The sequence below is a fragment of the Typopeltis vanoorti genome, chromosome 10 (assembly GCF_054136105.1).
Source record: "Typopeltis vanoorti isolate ZY-2024b chromosome 10, IOZ_Tvanoo_1.0, whole genome shotgun sequence".
Lineage (NCBI taxonomy): Eukaryota > Metazoa > Arthropoda > Arachnida > Uropygi > Thelyphonidae > Typopeltis > Typopeltis vanoorti.
The window spans coordinates 48,651,713-48,668,918 of NC_143558.1; the positions used below are offsets into that span (position 1 = coordinate 48,651,713).

Below are 17,206 nucleotides of genomic sequence, written 5' to 3' on the forward strand. Positions count from 1 at the left end.
ACAGCAACCTCCAGAATATTTTGCCACCTGGTAAAAAACACTGACCAGGCATGCAGTCAGGAATACATATCCATACTTGAAGTAGAAAAAGCCATCAAAGGCTTGAAATGTGGAAAGGCAGCAGGAGATGATATTCGACCAGAAATGCTGAAGTATGGTGGTATAAGAGTCTTACAGTGGCTGCACTGCATCGTTCACAAAGCCTGGACAGAGGGATGAATTCCCAATGATTGGAGTAGAGCTCTCATAGTACCCATTTATAAAAGGGGAAATAAAACTGAATGTGAGAATTACAGAGGTATTTCCCTAGTGAGTGTTCCTGGCATGATCTATGCAAGTATACTTGAGAAACGGTTGAGAAGAATGAACAAGCTAGATTCAGGACACACACAGGCTGTGAGGATCAGATCTTCACTTTACGATAAATGGTCGAAAAAGCATGGGAATATAACAAAGATCTGTATTTAAGTTTTGTCGATCTGGAAAAGATGCCAAGAGAGAAGCTATTCAATATGCTACAGTTATATGGTGTCAATGGGGCATTATATCAAGCAATACTTAGTCTTTATTTGAGTTGCAAGTCAGCAATTAGAATTGAAGGATGTACAGGAAGATGGTTTAATGTGAAATCTGGTGTGGGACAAGGATGTACATTATCCCCTCTGTTATTCATTATCTATATGGATCACATTATGAAGGAAAGTGGTATTAAACATGATATAAGAATTGGAGCTGTTAATGTCAGCTCTTTGCTTCATGCGGATGATGTGATGTTATACTTCTAAATAAATCTGCTACAAGTCTGCAAGATTCTCTGACTAAATTGAATAGCTGTTGTAATAGATATGGTATGAAGGTCAGCAATAAAAAGACAAAGACAATGAAAATAATCAGAATCATTGAAAATGTCAACTATGTTGTGAATGGAGAACCTGTGGAACAAGTAAAACATTTCAGCTACTTAGGCACGATTTTTACTGAAGATTGTAGATTAAATATAGATATAGACAACAGAATCAGCAAAGCTGGTATGTTGGGAAGTCAATTGAATAAATTCATATGGAATAAGAGAGAAATTAGTCAGAACACTAAATTAGCTGTATAAAGACAGTGTTCAAAAACCAGTTTTAACTTATGGATCTGAGAGCTGGGTCAGAAGTAAAACACCTGACCATAGACTAGAGACCACCGATATGAGAGTCCTGAGAAAGATTATAGGCGTGAACAGGTGGCATCAATGGCAATATCATATTAAAAATGAGGATATTAGGAAAGAACTTGACATTGTCAGCATCCAGGAATGCATTAGCAGAGCTAATCTCAGGTGGAATGGTCACTTAAACAGAATGGGCGAAGAAAGATTAGCGAAACAAGTGTTCTCTGCCAAGTTGGCAGCAAAACGACCCAGAAGAAGACCAAGATATAGGTGGATTGATATGATACAAAGTGCCTTAGACGATAGAAATATAAGATCTGATAATGTTGGAATCTTGACAAGTAACAGACTGATTTGGAGGAAAATTGTAGATAGGAAGTTAGTAATGATGTAATTTTTTTTCATGTAGTACTATTATATCCTGTACACTCCTTGAGGGTACATAGCAGGAATTTGATGATGATGATGAGGAGGTAACCGAGTTTAATGTGAATTGCGATTTCACATTAAACTCAGTTTCACATGAACTTGGCTTTGGTGCATCTGGGATGAATGTTTGTCCTAGTCAAAGTTCTGGGTCAGATTGAAGACAATGTCTGCAGCAAACTATCTTCTGCTGTGAAAATCTGAACTCATTTGCAATTATGTATTTTGAGAGATGGTCAATGGCTTGCTGCAGCTGTGTTTCTATGACCCTCATTTTACACGAATCACAGAATATGGTGGTCATCCAGGTAGAGGTCATTACTTATTGTAAGAGGAAGTTGTTCTCTTATCAAGTTGACCTAGACTGCAAAAAAGCGTCACACTATGAGAGAATGGTTTCCCACTCAAGCTTGGAAGAGTCAATTAGATAAGAAGTTCTTGATAAAAAGAGGGAGATTCTATCTAAGACCAAATTTATGTAGGCATTTCAGAATTAAGAAAACAGATACTAATATTTTAAGAAGGCATTTCTAATGGATGCTTCAGCTGGACTAGATGATAAGTTGTAGAAGGATATTTTCAGAAGCCAGATTGTGTTCTGGAAAAAAGGTAATATGCTTCTCTCCAAGAAAACTCAAATGATAACAGTTAAACATTTTTTTTCAGAAACTTGCACAAGCAGCTGGTGAGAGCAATTGGACAGTAGTTATATTATCCATCCTTGGGTTAGGAGAGAATAATAATTGCGTTTTGTCAGGTGTCCATAAAATATGCTCTCACAGTAAATTCTGTTGTAAAGATACAACAGCTGATCAATGGACGATGGCAATAGATGTCTTTTCCTCTTTAGTGAATCACATGCATTATTCAGTGCTATTCGAAAAAAAGAGAATTTGTTGTTTCTACACTTTTCAGTTTTGGGCAAAGAACTTGTGGAGATAAGAAGAATTGCTGATTTGTTTTTTGTAAAAATCTCCCCAAGTGTGTTGGCAGTTGCTATTAGGTCAGCATATGTGCAACTATTGTGATCTAGGATGGAGAGATAGTGGGTAGCATATCTGCTTTTCATTTTTTTCTGGATTTTTTTCTCTACTTCTTTGCTGCTGGTGGATTCTGATATAGAAGACATATATTGGATTCAGGAACCCTTCTGGCTATGATGACAGATGTATCTTACTTGGACTTGAGTACATTTGAAAACAATTAGGCAAAAAGTAACTCAAAGCTTTCTTTTGGGCCTCTTTGGTGCAAATATCATGCTTAAGAATATATGAAAAGTGACTAGATATTTTAAGAATTGCAGGTTTGGCTGTTCCTATAATACACTCTATTACACGATTCACTGCATCACTGATAGGAGATGAGCTGTCTGACACAGAATCAAATATTGGTAAGCGGACCAGTCAGCTAGATGAATTTTCAACTGTGATATTCGTGATGTAATACATGGTTGCCCATTCAGAAAAGTGATCGCTCCCAAATAGGCTGTCATCAGTTTCCTAATGAACAGACAGTTAAGTTGATTGCAGCGAATGTTCAGGTAGGCATATGGAGGATGCAATTGCTTCCTGCCGAGTGTATGCTCAATGCAGTTGTTGAGCATACACTCAACAACTTTTCCTCTCATGTTTGTTTGGACACCATCACAAAGGGTGTTGAGTTCACTTAAATCCCCATTTAAAAGTAAGCAGGGATGGTAACTACAATATGACAATCAAGGTTATCTTGAGAAATCTGTTGCAGGAGGAAGGTAGATACATTATACTGTTATTATATTCTGACTGAGAGCCAGATAGTAACTGCTCCTATTTTTTGTGTTAAGTTTGATTAGTGGAAGGAGGCATGGTTGCCCACAAGGATAATGACTCCTCCATAGGCAGGTCCCTCCTTTGTCCTGTTCTTATAAATGCTAGTACATTACAGAGAGCCAGATCATCATTCAGCTTCAGGTATGTTTCCTACAGGAAGAAGCTTGTTGGTTTATACTTCTGCAAGAGAGCCTGAATATCATCCATTTTGTCAAAGTCCATGACAATTCCACTATAGAAATGTTTTCATTATTTCTTTTTGGTGGCATCATCTGGCTTCCTAAGTTGGGAGGTTTTGTTTTCAATAATCTTGAAATTTTCTTTTTTGAGAATTGTAGACAGCCAGTATCCATCATTTCTTCTTCTGGAAAAATATCCAAGATATCAAATTCTGCTCCATCCAGAGCACTCGGTATATTAATCGTTTTATCTTCCTGAGAGGGAGCAGAGGTATCCATGTTGTTGACAGGCCATTTAATAGGGCCTGGAGGTCTTTGGTCCTCTGTGGTACATATTCCATTATTTTTTTAATAATAATTAAATTATTATTATAAAAATGCAGGATTTTAATGTAGTGGGACCATTTTTGGCATATCTTCAGAAGTGAGTCCATATTAATTTTTCTAATTAACTCTAAGGAGATAGCAAGCAAGTCATACCTTTCAGGAATATGGCAGTTGCAAAGAGGTGGGATTGATCTATGTGTCATTGTCCTGATTGATAACTTTTTTACACTTGCCCTCTTAGAGCAAGAGGGTTTAGCAGATGTTGTTACGACTATTGTGGTATACTGCCTCTTCGCTTCCTGATACATGATACACTGCTCTGTTTTTAACTTTTGTATCTCTTTTTCATCCTTCCTCTTCTGAAAGGAGACCACTTAGTATACTCTGGGAGTATGCTGAGTGGTCTCCCCCCCACAGTTAGAGCATTTTGGTGTTTTGCTCTTACATGCTTTATTCTCATTTATCCCAATTTATAATGAATTTGAATAAATTCACATCTGGAGAGAAATTATCATTCAGAAGGCAAATAGTGTCGGTGAGTCGGATGTTAGTGAAAAGAGAAACAATGTCAAAGCAGACTAAAATATCAGAAGTTTGTATGGAATTATCCTTGATTTTTTCAAGAAAATGTCTGGAAGTCTTTTGATAAATGATCTAGATTGACTGATACATGCATTTGATAGACAGGAAAAAACTTAGCCATTCTATATGTAGTAGAATAAATACAGTTCACAAGGGTCTCACAGAGCAGCCTTCTTCATATACTTTCAAGAACCAAATACAAACAAGGAGTCCTTCCAAAACCAGTATGTAGTTTCTTCTCTGTATTGTCATCCCAGCTGATAACTTCATTGAAGAGCTCATTCAATTGTCAGTGCTTTGGTAGAGGTGTAACTTATTCCTTAATAAGTAGATGTGTCATGTAAAAAAGCTGTGTATCTTCCTGTCAGTCATCTTTATCCATTACTACTAAGGCTTTATCTACTTTCAAAATAGATATACTGTACTTTTGTTTCAATGCAAGCAGTGCATAGAATTCAGTTGTAGATAAGTTAGAGGGTAGTAAATAGTGAAGCAGCAACTTCAATGCATAGTTTATTATCATCACTTGAAAGACCAAAGAGATTGTATTTGATGTTGTGCAAAAAAAAAAAAAAAAAAAATATATATATATATATATATATATATATGAAATGGTTTTAGATACAAAGGCAAAATCATGTCCTTTAGCATCTATCAATAGATGTTCAGAAATGTTAAATACCCATTTGTCAGTACAAGAGTTTTAAGCAATAACTGTCTTTCTTTATTCTAACAATTTTTCTCAAGCAAAAATGCATCTTCTCAACATCTGCATCAATTCCACTAAACTTTCTGCCAAACTCATGCATACTGGGATATCATTAAATCCTACTCATTTTTTTTTATTATTTCTGCTAGCGAAATGAAGTAATTATTATTTTTTTTTAATGTAATGCAAACATCAAATTCAATCACAATATTTATAACATTGAACTACACTCTGCCAAAGAGAAGATTAGAGAGAACAGATCACGTGTGGAGAGCTTGGTACTGGTTTTTTTAGTGGTACTGAAGTTCATGATGTTGTTAAAATATGGCAAGATCAGTTACTTAATGCAGTGTTTTTCAACCTATGGTCTGCAGGCAGACTTGAATTACTTAAGTAAATACATATTTTTTAATTATCCAACCAAATTAAAATTGAATAAGTAAAAATTATTGAAATCAAATGGAGACTTAAAAAAAAAAAAAAAAAAAATGGCGTTAGAATGTTCAAAGGCAGAAGCAATAAAACTATATTGTTGTTCACTTCACCCCCTTTTATTACCCATCATTCTGGCACTACAATAATTTGTAGCAGCAGAATGATGAATAATAAGAGGAGTGAAGTGAACAACAATATAATTTTATTGCTTCTGCCTTCCCCTGCTGTTTTGTCAGATTTCAAGTGAACATGTGTTATCTACATTTCAACAATTGCTTGTTGTTTATTGATTTTTATTACTGAAGGTTTTCCTCCTTCAACCAAGACTCAGTATACCTTCAGAAGTGCTAAATGACACTTGGACAAAGTGTGTCGTGAGTTAACCCCAGTATTTATATAAATTGAGTCAGTAGGTGTCACACTGATATGATCATCGGCTTGTCGAGAGCTCCTGAAAAGATCAGTAGTATTTTATGTTATCACTGGCAATTTTAATAGAATTTTATGTAGTATTGTTTGCTTTTCGTATCTTAGTGTGTCTGTGCGATTTTTGTGTGTTTTCTGTGTTATTTCAATTATTATTTTTAAGATACGATAGCATCCACATGGCACTGATTAAAAAAAATGGCAGCCAGGTCACCATTTTTGTTTAAGAATTTGGATATAAAAGCGTTTATGCAATGCACTGTCTGTGAGATGTATGCTTTGCAGAGAGCGGTTGGAGTCTGGTTAGATGGTGATAGTGGAGTGAATATGTGCAGAAAGTGGAAAGAGAATGAGGATCTAAAGCGTGTTTTGGGTGGTGAGAGTGATATTGTTAAAGAAAGTCAGAATACAGAAAATAGTGATGTGATAAGAAATTGCAAGGTAGTACCAGATAGGTGTGAGAGCGACATTGAAAGTGTAATTGAAGGTAAAAATACAGAACGAATGGATGATTTAAATGATAATGAAAATGGTGAGATAGATGCAAGTAGTGAGATCGCATGGTTGAGTGGAGCGATACATAGAGCAAATCAGCAGCTGGAGCATATGCAAAATGTGTACCGAACGTACCAACTAATAAACGGCAAAAGTCTGATACGAAAAATAAGAGAATGTTCGTAAACGTAAACAAAATGAAGGAGCGAGTGCTGTATGGAGATTCGTTATTAAGAGGTGTAATAGTTGAGAGTTTGACAAAAATCATACCAACCGGGTGTGAACATTAAGGATGTCAGTGAGTCTATTAGAGCACAAAAACAGAGGGTGAAAGAAATGATAGTCGTGGCACGAACAAATGATTTGAAAGAAGACAAAATGGAAATGATAGAGGATATGAGGGAATTACTTGAGGTAGCAAAAGAGAAGAGTGAGAGAGTTAGGATGGTGAGTATTTTGCCGCAGTATGACAGTGAAGTGTTTAGAAGGAGGGCCATAATTGCCAATGACTTTATGCGCGAGTTATACATGGAGAGTGGTGTGGAATTTGTGGATGTGTGGAGTGAGTTCGATGGGCAAAAGGATTTATATAAGACAGATGGTTTACATTTGAATGGATTTGGTACAGAGGCTTGAAAAAGTGTTGATGAATGAAGTGGATGTACAGACTCAGGGAAACTAGATGTATTAAGGGGGGGGGAGTAGATATGCAGACTTTAGGGAGACATTTGAGTGTATGAATGAGTATAATATGCCTGAGCGAGTACGGACAACAAATCAGAACGGGATAGTTAGCATAAGGCATCAAAGTAGGGATGGGACTAACGGGCTTCTGCAATTCATGTACACTAATGCAAGGAGTATTAGGAATAAGAAGGAGGAGTTTTTGGCCTTGGTTGGCACTTCCAGACCACAGGTTGTTGGTATTAGTGAAACATGGCTGACAGAAGATGATAAAGCTAGTGGGATTGAATGTGACGGGTATAGCGTGTTCAGGAGTGACAGGGAGAATAAAAAGGGGGAGGAGCGTTATTGATGACAGCTGATTAGTTGCAGCCAAGGAGTATAGAAGTTGAACTGCAGGATAGAGAAAAGAGCACATTTGAGGCCATTTGGTGTGAGATAGAGGCTAGCAGAACAAAATATACAATTGGGTGCTGCTATAGAGCAGGTGATGGAATAGATGGTGGGGATAGTATGCATAGGCAAATAGAAGAAATGAGTGGAAGGAGGGTAATTATTATGGGGGGATTTCAATTGTGGTAACATTGACTGGAAGGAGGAGAGGGCACATGGGAGGAAGAAATTAAATTTTATGCGGTTATTAACGGACAACTATCTGCGACAGCATGTAATGGAAAATACTAGGGGGAAGAGTGCTTGACCTAGTAATCGCATCTGAGAATGTGGCTGTAACGAACATGACCATGTTGCCACCAATTGGTGAGAGTGATCATGACTTGGGAGGTGGATAAAGGAGTGGAATTTACAATTAAGACAGGGCACATGTGGAATTACCGGGCTGGTAAGTATGACAAGCTTAGGAGTGTGCTTGGCTCAGTGCCATGGCATGTAAAACTGCAAGGGCTGGATGTTGATGGTGCATGGGAGGTGGAGAATGGATGTCAATTTAATGTGGCAAAATGTAAGGTTATACATTTTGGGGTGAAAAGATTAGCAGCAGTTTACTACATTGGTGGAACTGTACTCCAGGAAATTGATTAGGCAAGAAATTTAGGAGTGTTGGTGAATAAGGAGTTCAAGTTTAGGGGGCACATTGCAAAAGTGGCCAAATCAGCTCATCAAATCACTTGGTTGCTGAAGACTACTTTGACAAGCAGAGACAAGCCTGTTAATGTTCCTCTGTATCGAGCCTTTGCAGAGGCAATGGTTGACTGTATACCAAGAGTCCGAATAATAAATCAAGTAGGGGTTAAATGGATGAATAACACCATTAAGCTTGAGCTGCAAAAAAATAAACAATTATGGAGGGAATTTAAGGAGCTTTATACTGTTCCTGCACCTGCAGGTGTAGGAACAGTATAAAGCTCAGACAAGAAAGGTAACAAGAGTGGTAAGAAAAGCAAAAGCGGATTATGAAAGAATATTGGCCATGCAGGCTAAAGAGAATCCCAAACAGTTTTTTCAATATGTTGCAAGTAAAAGGAAAAATGTTCATGGCAGAATGATTTTAAAAAATGCTGAGGGTAGGGGAGGTAACCAAATCAGTCGATTTGGTGTAATTACTGAGCGAGCACTTTGCAAGAGTATATCATCCAGGTGGTGATACTGCAGGAATGGAAAACCAACAGCGTATACTGGAATTGTAATGAATGAAGTAGAGGTAAATAGTCTATTACAGAACCTCAATGTCAATACATCTGTGGGATTGGATGATATACCAGCTCGTGTCGTATGAAGCGGCTAAAGAATTGTCAGTGCCCTTGACCATTTTGTTTAATTTGAGCCTCGGGTCTGGGTCAGTCCTAAGGGAGTGGAAAGAGGGGAAAATAGTTCCAATGCATAAAGGTGGTTCCAAGGCTGCTGTTGAAAATTACCCGCCAATCAGCATAACAGGAATCGTTATCAAGGTCTTGGAGAAAATAGTCAAGAGGAAAATACAAGATTGGATAGATGAAAATGGGATACTGTATCGGGGACAGCATGGTTTTGTGAAGGGTAGGTCATGCCTCAGTAACTTGCTCACGTATTATTACACAGTGATGTGTGAACTGGATAAAGGTAATGGGTTTACAGTGATTCTATTGGACCTTGCTAAGGCCTTTGACAGGATACCACATGGAATTCTAATCAGTAAAATGCAGTATATGGGGGATGGATAGGAGGGTGGTTGATGGAGAGATATCAGAAAGTGGTTTATTCAGGAGTAGAGTCCAAAAGATGGCCAGTAACTAGTGGTGGTTACTGTAGGAGGTCTGGGCTAGACCTGCAATCTATCCAAAAAAGGAGAATGGATGTCAATTTAATGTGGCAAAATGCAAGGTTATACATTGTGCGGTGAAAAGATTAGCAACAGCTTACTACATTGGTGGAACTGTACTCCAGGAAATTGATTAGGCAAGAGATTTAGGAGTGTTGGTGGATAAGGAGTTGAAGTTTAGGGGCACATTGCAAAAGTGGCGAAATCAGCTCATCAAATCACTTGGTTGCTGAAGAATACTTTGACGAGCAGAGACAAGCATGTTATTGTTCCTCTGTATCGAGCCTTGATAAGACCCCATCTCGACTACTGTGCCCAGATTTGGTCACCTAGGTTTCTTCTTGATGGGAAGGAGGTTGAGAGGATCCAGAGGCGAGTGACCAAGATGATAGCAAGTCTATGGAATGAACCTTATGAGAACAGGTTGAGGATTTGTGGGTTGCAGAAATTGTTTGATAGGCTGCAGCGGGGAGATATGATTGAGATATTCAAATTACTGAAGGGTTTCTATAAGATTAATTCAGAAGATATTTTTGAGAACAGGGCTGGTGTGTGGACTAGGGGACATCCATGGAAGCTGGGCAAGAGTGTGGTTAGTAAGGGTGTCAGAGCTGGGTTCTTTACTTTTAGAGTGGTGAATGAGTGGAATAAGCTGCCAGAGTCTGTAGTGGCTGCTGTGACAGTGAATGAGTTTAAGGCAAGGTATAATAGATACTGTGTGAATGTTGAATAGTTGTGATGAACATGATTTGGGGTCTCCCTCGATGAATCTAAGGACTCCCTGGAGTTGCCCGTAATAATAATATTTTTTGGAAATGTTTTTTAATAATGGAAAAGTGGCTTAAAACTAGGACTTTCAAAAGAAAAACAAATGAAACAGGTGATGCTAACCCTAATTGTGATACATGTTGTAATGGCGAGTAAATCTGATACTATTAAAGTAGAAGAAACAAGCAGTTCAAAGAAAAAATACAGTAGGAAATATAACAGTTCATATTTGGAATTTGGATTTACTTGGTGTGGAGATGAAAGTGAACAGAAACTTCAGTGTGTTTTGTGTTATGAAGTGTTGTCGAACAAGTGCATGAAACCTGTAAAATTATGACGATATTTAGAAACTAAACATTGCGATGTGAAAAATAAGCAAATTGAAAAAAAAAAAGCCAATTTCAGCAACACTTAGCAACATTAAATCATGGGAAAGATGTAGTTTCGGCCATGGGTTCGATTAATAGCAAGGCACTGGAAGCATCTTATCTCTTAAGTTTGTGCATAGCGAAAACAGGGAAACCTCATTCTATCAGGGAAAATTTACTACTTCCAGCTATAAAAAGATATGGTAAAAACTATGTTTGGCAACAAGTTACTAAAAGATGTTGATTTGACTCCTCTTTCAATGACACTGTAGGTCGCAGAATTAATGATATGGCAGGTGACGTAGAATCTCAGTTAATTGAAAGAGTTAAGTAGAGCCATTATTATGCGTTACAAATAGATGAGACTACTGATGTTACAGATGATGGCAGTTAATATGCTACTGTTATATTTACGTGGTTCTTTATGTTCTATCTTAAATCCTTGTCGTACTAACTAAGCCTGAAATGTCTAACTTATCTCTCTGGGGCTGCTTCTCTATTCGGAACTCTGACAAAATTTATTTATTTTAGCTGCACCAGCCAGAGTCCTAGTACAGAAGAATTCTTGTACAAAGAAACTTTCCCAGAGTTTAAGTATTACCTAATCTTATTAAAGTATTAAGTGCCTATAGAAACTTCAACATTGCAGTCATGGCCTAAACTTTCTTTAATTTTCCCTTATTCACAGGTTCGAACATTAGTGAGTGGTAATTTCAATCTCATGCTCAGACAAACTCAGACTTACATAGAAAAAACATGTTTATTAATTATCAAAATTTCATACAATAAATTTTTACATATCAAGGTATGTCATCTCAGAATTCTAATTCATTAGCTGAGCTATAAGGAACACATTAATTGTCAAAATACTCTAATTTTGCATCTCTAGATTAAGTAAGCACATATTTATCATGAAACAGTAATTCAGAATTCTAAGTAAAACTTGCTAACAAAGGTCAATTCACATTCAACTAAGTGTTGCATACTCTCAGGTTTTCAGACTACTAGTCCAATATAATTAGATTAATGCGTTACTGAGCACAAAAGTCACTTAAAAGTTCTCTTTCTTCTCAATCAGAAATCTGTTCTTCTCTCTTTGCCCCAATACTAATAGTTACAAGAATAAGGAATTTACTGTACTTTACTAGTGTCCTGAGAGGATATCGCACTTCTTTTCGTCTGTCTTTTGTTGTCAGATGTATTTCTGCTTTATCGAGTCGCGTCCACGTGGAGATTACGCTGATCGACACAAATCGCCATTCCTTGCACTTTGCCGCATATACGCTCATCTACTGGATCGATATCGTCATCTCGGCCGTCCTTTTTGAGGAACTTATTCCGCTGTTTCACATCGGTAAACTTTTACCAATGGCCCTAGTTGGTGTCTGCCGTCAGCTCACGTATAGCATGCCCGACTTCTTCAGCTAGCAACTGGGAAGGAGAATACTTCCGCCGCCATCGATCGGTCAGTGCTCTGCTTGTCCACACGAGAAAACAGGAACAAAAAAAACAGGGGTTCAAACCCAAGTGAACTTGCTTTTTATTCTTCTTTTCAGCGCCCTCTTTTCGTAATGGAGGATCTCTAACTGTGCTCTCCTATTCACCACTACACGATTGCATCACACTTCTGCTCCTTGAAGAGCACTCATTTCGCCGAACGCGAGTTTAGCACGCCTTCCACGAATGCTTCCGTTGCGCTGTGACGTCATCGTAGGCAGCTAGTTAGCAACCTTTGAACCTTTGTTTGCACTTAGATTTACATTCTTATACAGTATAATTTAGACATCAATAATTTTAACAATATAATTCTATTTTGACATACAATTTTCTCCTCAACTTCACTTCTTTCTAAGGTAATTGTAACAGGTTTTCTTTTATATTTTTCTTAATTAACCAATAGTGCAAGCATTTCTAGCTCAGAATTTTGTTTCTTGTTAAATCTTGAATGAATGACTTTTTTGTTGAAAGAGTTCCCATTCAAGATCTAACACTACATAAGATATGCGCATGATAGCAAAATTCATGATGATATTCTGTTTTGTAGAACTTTGTCATCCCGAACAACTGGAGAAGAAATATTTCACACTTTTAATAATTACATAATACACAAAGGGATTCAGTGGGAAAAATGCATGGGCTTCTGTTCGGGTAGAGCTTGTGCCCTTACAGGCAGGGATAGTTGGGGGTTGTTTCTAGGGTCAAGGAAATGGCTCCGGATATGAATCGGGTATATTGTTTCATACATAGGGAAAGGTTGGCCTCCAAAAGAATGCCAGCAGAATTTAAAACTGTGCTATACAACGCTGTAAAGCTAGCTAATTTTATTAAGGCTAGACTGCTAAATAGCAGGTTATTTTCAGTATTCTGCGATGAAATGGACAGTGAATAGATACAACTTTTGCTTCATTTTGAAATTTGCTGGATTTCCAGGAGCAAAGTACTAACAAGGTTATTTCAATTAAGGCACGAAGTTTTACTGTTTGTAAATGAACGTAATTCTAATTATGCATCACTCCTTGTTGACAAAGCATGGTTATCAACACTATCCAGACATTTTTTTCGAAATTAAATGAACTAAATCCTCCCTTCAGGGAAATTCTTTTTAACTATTCTTGATACCTACGACAAAATAAAGGCATTCGAGAGAAAAAAAAAAAATGGTGTTGTACATTAGTTATGTAAAAGACAGATAATTTGCACCTTTTCCAACATTGCAATTCTTTTTAGTGGAAAATGATCTTTTTGTTGATTCTGAGTTTCTGGAAAGGGTTTGTGACCACCTCAAAACTCTGAAACAGAATTTTGAAACATTTTCTGAATAACTTTTATAAGAAATTTCTGTGGGTTCGAGATCTATTTCAGACTTATGGTCATGAGAACAACCTTTCGTTATCGAAAAAAGAACAGTTAATTGAGCTTTCAAGTGAGTGGGCTTAAAATGCAATTCTGTGATCTTGGTTTGGCTCAATTCTGGATAATCATGCAGTTTTCTACAACCTATCTTTGTGAGAAAGGATTTTCATTGCTTCTTCATATAAAAACAAAATACAGAAATCGTCTTAGTGTGTGTGCGTGCGTGTGCCGATCTTCGACTGAAGTTGACCAATATTGAGCCAGATATCCAGCAACTCTGCAAAGGCTGAGAAGCTGAACCATCTCATTAAAGGTGAGTAGCAACATAATTATATCATATTATTTATTGGGACAACAATTTCCAAATATTCTCATCACTGGTTTTGGAATTAATCCATTTCCAAAACCAGACAAAATCGGGGATGAAACGAAAGTTACACAAAGTGACGTCCCAGTGAGGCTCAGCTCCGCTGGCGAGGAGAATAGCTGCCTGCATCCCGTTTAGCAAAGTTCTGTATCTCGTACGGTTGCTTGCGGGAATATGCAGCCGAGCACATCGAATCCATCGCATGGAAAACAAGGCGATGGCCGGAAGTGTGTGTATGTGTGGATGGAGGGGGGGGCATTAATGGATTTGGGATGTTCTGAGTGAAATTTTTGGGTATATGCATGGGATGGTTTGGACAGGACAAGGGATGTCATCCATGATGGAATCCATGGATGTCAAGTTCGTATTGAGTATTATGATGAATGGAGTAAGATAAGAACAACATTTTTCCCTCGTCTCACAATGCACTTAGTGAATGGAACAGTTTACATGTCGAATCAGAGAGTGCTTGAAGATAAAAGTTGTTGTGGGGTATGCCCATAATTCATGAGTACGGGCAGATGAATGGGGATTAAAGATCATGGGCAGATGAATGAAGGTATCAGGAGGACAGCGCTGACATTCCCCATTCATTTGCACATGGTACCAACGGTGCTAAAAATGTTATTGTGGGGTGAGCTTAATGAGTGTTGGCATATAAATGGGGGATAACATATAAAATATAAAAGTTGCTGTGGGCAGATGAATGGGGGAAGGGGTATTAGTGGGAAGACACTGACATATCCATTAATTTGCCCACAACAAATTGGAAAATGATACCTTTATTTGTTTAATAAAAATTAAAACTTTGTTGAGTGATAATACACTTTTAATCGTTTACTTCCAACTTAATTATGTTTCCATATGTATTCATAAATGTTTATGCATATGTAAAATGTTGTAAATGTATATGTAAATGTTGGTAACCCCCACATACATTTCATGACTTATTTTTCACGGTATTAACAACACCACAAACACTTTTATCAACAAGGATGTTTTATTAACGCTAATATTTCGCTGATTTTCAACTCAGCATCATCAGAGCACAACACACATGTAAACGCGATAGTGAGTGAGTGAAACAATAGAATTGCAGAAAGACAAACGATCTAAAGTCCTATTTTTGGCGCCCTCTAACGGAAAAAAAAAAAAAAGCAGCAGTTATCCAGGAGTTTTTCTTAGGATAACCGTCTCCCAAATTTTTGGCAAATCAATGCAACCATATTTGTTAAGGTTGGGAGAATTCTTCAAAGCCATTGCTGACTCAAAAAATAGTCTTTCGGATCTATAACGACTCCTAAATAGCACATTCGTTTTCCTCCATCTAATCCTGTGTGAAGGAGTGTCCAAAGCATGGTCTGCCAGTCCCGACTTGCCATAGTAATAGTAGCGAATGTATCTTTCATGTTCTTCCAGGCGGATGTTCACTGATCTTCCTGTTTGCCCATAATAGGCCAAGTCACAGTCACATGGAACTTCATACACTCCTGGGTGTGCTAAAGGGTGAAGTTTATCCTTTGGTGAGCGGATCAGAGTTGCCAGCTTGACATGAGGCTTGAAGGTGGTGCGAAGGCCATGTTTCAACAATACTTTGGCTATCTTTTCCGATGTACCTCTGATATAGGGAATAGAAATGGTCATGTTGTATTCTTGTGTATTGGGGGGGGGGGGGCAGAGTAATGGGCCTATATAGTATTTTTTCTATTTTGTAGGGATTGTAGCCGTTGGCTAAGAACGTATGGCGCAGGTACTGGAGTTCAGTGGTCAGAGCTGTATCGTTAGAACAAATGGCTCTGGCTCTGTGTGTAAGTGTTTTTAAAATGCCGTACTGTTGGACTGGATGATGATGTGATTGTTTATGTAGGTATCTTCCTGTGTGTGTAGGCTTCCTGTAAATAGAAAAAGATAGTGATCCATCTGAAAAGCGGGTGACTAATGTGTCAAGAAATGGTAAACAGTTGTTTGATTCTTTTTCTACTGTGAAGTGAATTTTGGGGTATTGGCTGTTTAGGTAGGTGACAAAAGCATCCAAAGTGTCTTGTCCATGGGGCCAGATGGCAAACACATCATCTACATAGCGCAACCACATTAGTGGCTTGTATGTAGCTGTGGTAAGTACTTTGTTTTCAAAGTGTTCCATGTAAAAATTTGCTAACGGGGGGGAGAGGGGGGAACCCATAGCAGTACCATTAATCTGTTTGTAGAATTTTCCCCCCCCCCCCCATGTAAAGTAACCTGCATTCATGGTAAATTGAAATAATTCAAAAATATCTGGGGGAAATTTAGACTTGATTAATTCAAGAGTGTCTACAAGAGTGACCACTGAACTCCAGTACCTGCGCCATACGTTCTTAGCCAACGGCTACAATCCCTACAAAATAGAAAAAATACTACATAGGCCCATTACTCGGCCCCCCCCTAATACACAAGAATACAACATGACCATTTCTATTCCCTATATCAGAGGTACATCGGAAAAGATAGCCAAAGTATTGTTGAAACATGGCCTTCGCACCACCTTCAAGCCTCATGTCAAGCTGGCAACTCTGATCCGCTCACCAAAGGATAAACTTCACCCTTTAGCACACCCAGGAGTGTATTAAGTTCCATGTGACTGTGACTTGGCCTATTATGGGCAAACAGGAAGATCAGTGAACATCCGCCTGGAAGAACATAAAAGATACATTCGCTACTATTACTATGGCAAGTCGGGACTGGCAGACCATGCTTTGGACACTCCTTCACACAGGATTAGATGGAGGAAAACGAATGTGCTATTTAGGAGTCGTTATAGATCCGAAAGACTATTTTTTGAGTCAGCAATGGCTTTGAAGAATTCTCCCAACCTTAACAAATATGGTTGCATTAATTTGCCAAAAATTTGGGAGACGGTTATCCTAAGAAAAACTCCTGGATAACTGCTGCTTTTTTTTTTTTTTTTCGTTAGAGGGCGCCAAAAATAGGACTTTAGATCGTTTGTCTTTCTGCAATTCTATTGTTTCACTCACTCACTGTCGCGTATACATGTGTGTTGTGCTCTGATGATGCTGAGTTGAAAATCAGCGAAATATTAGCGTTAATAAAACATCCTTGTTGATAAAAGTGTTTGTGGTGTTGTTAATACCGTGAAAAATAAGTCATGAATAACCAGCAACGCCTAAGCTTATCTGCCCACATACATTTAAAAAAAAAATACACAACTTAGTGATCCATAGGATTTTTTTAGGCATTTTACTGATCCACTGGCTTAGAATGGTTGAGAAATGCTGGCTTAAGGCATTCAATATGGCAGATCTTGTAGCTTGAATGGCGAAAAGGGCTAAAACAGTCTTGCCTAGTCAGTAGTGATAATGCACTTTGGAT

The 17,206-nt window shown here is 37.9% G+C and overlaps 1 protein-coding gene across 1 annotated transcript in view; it reads right to left on the bottom strand.

Annotated features, from left to right (window-relative positions):
* Positions 1 to 17,206, bottom strand: part of Ranbp21 (exportin-5-like protein Ranbp21) — a 425,699-nt gene that overhangs the window by 340,687 nt on the left and 67,806 nt on the right. The window lies entirely within an intron of this gene.